The following is a 5,000-nucleotide window of genomic DNA, read 5'->3' as shown; positions in this document are numbered from 1 at the left end:
GCAAACATCAGCAGTGCAGCTCATTGCCTTGTGGCCTTCCACGCCACACCGGATGCACGCCTTGCTGCGGTCCGCCCCCGAACACTTCTCTGCGAAGTGGCCACGCTCCAAACACCGGAAGCACCGCTTCTTTGCCAGCGGCGTTTTCGGTACCTCCCACACCGAGCAGGAGGTGTACCCGAGAAGTAAGCGCTTCCCGGCCAGATGCTCCGCATCCTTTCGAGGCAGACGTACTCGCGCACGCTTCGTTCCATCTCGCCGCTCCCACATGTCGATGGTTGCCATCGTGAACTCTTTGCCGAGCTCCGTCAGCATCGCCCGACGCAACTGTTGCTCGTCCGCCAAGCAGTCTATGTTGGTCACCAACACTTGTGACATTTCCGTGCGGACGGATGCTTCTCCCAATTCGCCAATGGCCACGCGAATCCGTTGGCACAGTTCTTCACTGTCCACGTCGCGGCTTAGCGGCAGCTTCAACGTATCATTTGGCGTCCGCTTCCCGACACCAATTTGCCGTTGTACTTCGGCCAGTTGCTCGCTCGTACGCACCAATCTATAAATTTCAGAGTAACTCACACCCTGAGTTGGCCTCACCTCAATCACATCAGGCCGCTTGCGTGGCTTCTTCACCGGGCTCCTGTTGTTTAACAGTTGGCCTTTCAGCTGCCACTGCTGCTGATGCTGTCCAGCCACTCGGTTACCTTGCTGGTTCCCTGGCTGGTGCACTTTCTGATTCGTCCGCGGCTGCACCTGCTGCGGACGCTGCTGCTGTTGCTGCTGGGCTGGCTGCTGGCGTGCCGGCTTACGGCGCACCACCTCGGCCCAGGAGCCGCCTTCCTGGTCCGGAGACGGCACCACCGTAGCCGTCACCGCACCCACTGCCTGCTGCTGCTGCTGCTGTTGTTGTTGCAGCTGCGACTGCGCAGCCACCAACTGCGTCAAGAGCCCGGAGACCATCTCCCGCTCCTTACGATTCTCATCGCGCAGGTACTGGACCTCATGGCGATGACTCTCTTGCAGCTCCGCTAAATCCTTGCGGAACTGCTCCGCTTGCTCCGTCATTTGTGCTCTGAGGAGGGCCAGTTGGTCCTCCAAGCGCTCGATGAGCTTTTCCATCGACACTACCGACGCTGCTGCTACGGCTGTGCCAACTCCACTCGTTCGGCCAACACCACTCGTGGCTGTGGCCTTTCCTTCTGTTACTCGACTGAGCATCACCACCGGTTTCGAGCTCACCGGTGGCCGGCTCTCGGTCGATCCCGACCGTGACCGCAGGATCCGACTACTGTACGACATCGCCAGTCCGAAGGAGTCCGCGCTTTACGCTGGATTTACTCCCCCTCCACGGGGGGACGCCAGCAGCGGACCGCCACGATGATCGCCCAAGAACAAACAAAAATCAACAAATTTTATTAAATAAATAAAATGTTTTCAAAAGAAAAATTTTTGTTTTCGGGTTCGCTGTCTGCCGTCCTGCTTAAGTCTCCGCTGCGTTGCGTTCGCGCCTAAATGTATACCGTCCGCATACACTGCCTCGGGAGCTTTTGTCGCCACGCGCTTCTCCACCTCGCGGATAGGTGGCGCTGTGGAGCAGAAGCTCTGAGCTGTCACAACGCGTCGCTCGAGCGCACACCCACACGCGACGATCCACCTGACGCCGCTTTGCCGCTATTTTTGCACGCACTTATTTCGCGTTTTGGTGATAAATTTTCACTTCAACCGCTATGATAACTGTTTATCACCCGCAGCACTATGTTTTAAACGCGTCGCTCACTGTTTTCAATCGTTTTTTATGCGTTTTTTGAGCACTTAAAGTCTCCCATACAAACTATATGGGGAAACTTTATACACCGTTTTTAGGCGAACATCGTCCTAATTTCTATTGAAATGCGCCATAAATCACTGTATCGCACCGTAATGAGCAGTTTTCAATACTTTCCTGTCCTTTTTCCGGTGATTTTACACTTTATTTTCCGCTTTTAACCGGAGCGACACAGAGGCACGTCCGAGCACTGCTATGACAGCTGTCGCACACACAGGGATAACTGGCTTGTGGCCGCCAAGCGTTCATAGCGACGTGGCTTTTTGATCCTTCGATGTCGGCTCTTCCTATCATTGTGAAGCAAAATTCACCAAGCGTAGGATTGTTCACCCTTTCAAGGGAACGTGAGCTGGGTTTAGACCGTCGTGAGACAGGTTAGTTTTACCCTACTGGTGTGTGCTGTTTGCCGCTATCTTAACGGAATTCCTGTGCAGTACGAGAGGAACCACAGGTACGGACCACTGGCTCAATACTAGTTCGACCGGACTTTGGTATGACGCTACGTCCGCTGGATTATGCCTGAACGCCTCTAAGGTCGTATCCAATCCGAGCTGATAGCGCTTCTCAAACCCATTAGGTGATCGGAAGCTAGCGGGCTTAACAACCCTCCGAGATCCGTCGGTGCTGCCCCGCGCACACTGACGTCTCATCCCCGCTATAGCACTAGACTGAGCCGCAACGGGCGGGAGCACGCTGCACGTGGAAGTACCTTACCACAGGGAACCCTGGTGGCTGTGTTTCCGTCGACCGTGGATACAACTAGTTTCGACACCTTCGACCGCCCGCAAACGACGGGACTACAGGCTGGGAGCTGCGAGTTGTAGAGATGCGTTCGCATCGATCCTCTCAGGCGACCCATGCTTGCTGGTGCTCGCGTTCACTTTGGGAATGGAGTGTTCGCGAGAGTGATTGTTGTGTTGTGTGTGTACAGTTGGTGCTTGCGTGCACTCCCATAGTGGAGTGTTCGCGAGCTTAAAACGCTAAGTCCCGATTAATACTCTCCTCGCAACATTATGTGCGTGGCTCCACGCCAAGTGGGATTAGCGGTGCGAAACGCGATTGGTAAAGTCGATGGTGATGTGCGTACCAACAGGCGATTTGTTAAGTCAAATGCGATCTGTGGTGCAACAGGCAATGTGTGTTTATTATCAGGTGTTGTTGGAAGTCAATACGATTTGACTTTCAAAAATTTTTCTAAGTCCCGATTTTTTTTCTCGTCGAGTAACTACAATGCACTATTTCTATCGCAGCGGACTTGCGGTTCATGGCCTTAATGATCGCGAACGAACACGTATTCGCAAAAAAATTTTTGTATGAAAAAGTCACCACTTGGGTACCTCCATACAAAAGTACCAAGTTCGGGTCGAGTGGTCGATGGACGTCGAAGGTGAAAATTTTTCATCATCGAAAATTTTTTCCAAAGTTGAAGCAAATGGGCCCTAGAGTATGAAAAGTGATACCACGGATCGATTTGAGAAATAAAAATTTTTGTATGAAAAAGTCACCACTCGGGTACCTCCATACAAAAGTACCAAGTTCGGGTCGAGTGGTCGATGGACGTCGAAGGTGAAAATTTTTCATCATCGAAAATTTTTTCCAAAGTTGAAGCAAATGGGCCCTAGAGTATGAAAAGTGAAACCACGGATCGATTTGAGAAATAAAAATTTTTTGTATGGGAGGGCCCCTGCTAGAACATTTTTCCCAAGTGCGACCATTTTACCCAGTGAGTCAAAAAAAAAATTTTTTCACGGTGACTCAAAACTTCAATATTAGACTCCCCTGAGTATGAAAAGTGAAACGAAAATCATTTTTGAGAAGAAAAAATTTTTGTATGGGAGGGCCCCTGCTAGAACATTTTTACCAAGTGCGACCATTTTACCCGGTGAGTCAAAAAAAAATTTTTGTATGGGAGGGCCCCTGCTAGAACATTTTTCCCAAGTGCGTCGATTTTGGGTCGCCGACACAAGCTCGGGTCAAAAAAATTTTTTTTTCACGGTGACTCAAAACATCAATTTTAGACTCCCCTGAGTATGAAAAGTGAAACGAAAATCATTTTTGAGAAGAAAAAATTTTTGTATGGGAGGGCCCCTGCTAGAACATATTTCCCAAGTGCGTCGATTTTGGGTCGCCGACACAAGCTCGGGTCAAAAAATTTTTTTTTCACGGTGACTCAAAACATCAATTTTAGACTCCCCTGAGTATGAAAAGTGAAACGAAAATCATTTTTGAGAAGAAAAAATTTTTGTATGGGAGGGCCCCTGCTAGAACATTTTTACCAAGTGCGACCATTTTACCCGGTGAGTCAAAAAAAAAAATTTTTTCACGGTGACTCAAAACTTCAATATTAGACTCCCCTGAGTATGAAAAGTGAAACGAAAATCATTTTTGAGAAGAAAAAATTTTTGTATGGGAGGGCCCCTGCTAGAACATTTTTCCCAAGTGAGTCGATTTTTGGGTCGCGACACAAGCTCGGGTCAAAAAAAATTTTTTTTTCACGGTGACTCAAAACATCAATTTTAGACTCCCCTGAGTATGAAAAGTGAAACGAAAATCATTTTTGAGAAGAAAAAATTTTTGTATGGGAGGGCCCCTGCTAGAACATATTTCCCAAGTGCGTCGATTTTGGGTCGCCGACACAAGCTCGGGTCAAAAAAATTTTTTTTTCACGGTGACTCAAAACATCAATTCTAGACTCCCCTGAGTATGAAAAGTGAAACGAAAATCATTTTTGAGAAGAAAAAATTTTTGTATGGGAGGGCCCCTGCTAGAACATTTTTCCCAAGTGCGTCGATTTTTGGGTCGCCGACACAAGCTCGGGTCAAAAAAATTTTTTTTTCTCGGTGACTCAAAACATCAATTTTAGACTCCCCTGAGTATGAAAAGTGAAACGAAAATCATTTTTGAGAAGAAAAAATTTTTGTATGGGAGGGCCCCTGCTAGAACATTTTTCCCAAGTGAGTCGATTTTTGGGTCGCGACACAAGCTCGGGTCAAAAAAAATTTTTTTTTCATGGTGACTCAAAACATCAATTTTAGACTCCCCTGAGTATGAAAAGTGAAACGAAAATCATTTTTGAGAAGAAAAAAATTTGTATGGGAGGGCCCCTGCTAGAACATTTTTCCCAAGTAAATTCGATTTTACCCGGTGAGTCAAAAAATTTTGAAAAAAATATTTTTCC

The 5,000-nt window shown here is 48.0% G+C and overlaps 1 pseudogene; it reads left to right on the top strand.

The window, feature by feature from the left end:
* The window catches only part of LOC128309083 (uncharacterized), a 6,654-nt pseudogene extending 3,959 nt beyond the window's left edge, over nucleotides 1-2,695 (top strand).
* Nucleotides 2,696-5,000: the final 2,305 nt, after the last annotated feature.

The sequence above is a fragment of the Anopheles moucheti genome (genome assembly GCF_943734755.1).
Source record: "Anopheles moucheti chromosome X unlocalized genomic scaffold, idAnoMoucSN_F20_07 X_unloc_9, whole genome shotgun sequence".
NCBI classification, from domain to species: Eukaryota; Metazoa; Arthropoda; class Insecta; order Diptera; family Culicidae; genus Anopheles; species Anopheles moucheti.
This window is presented reverse-complemented; position numbering and strand designations above follow the sequence as displayed.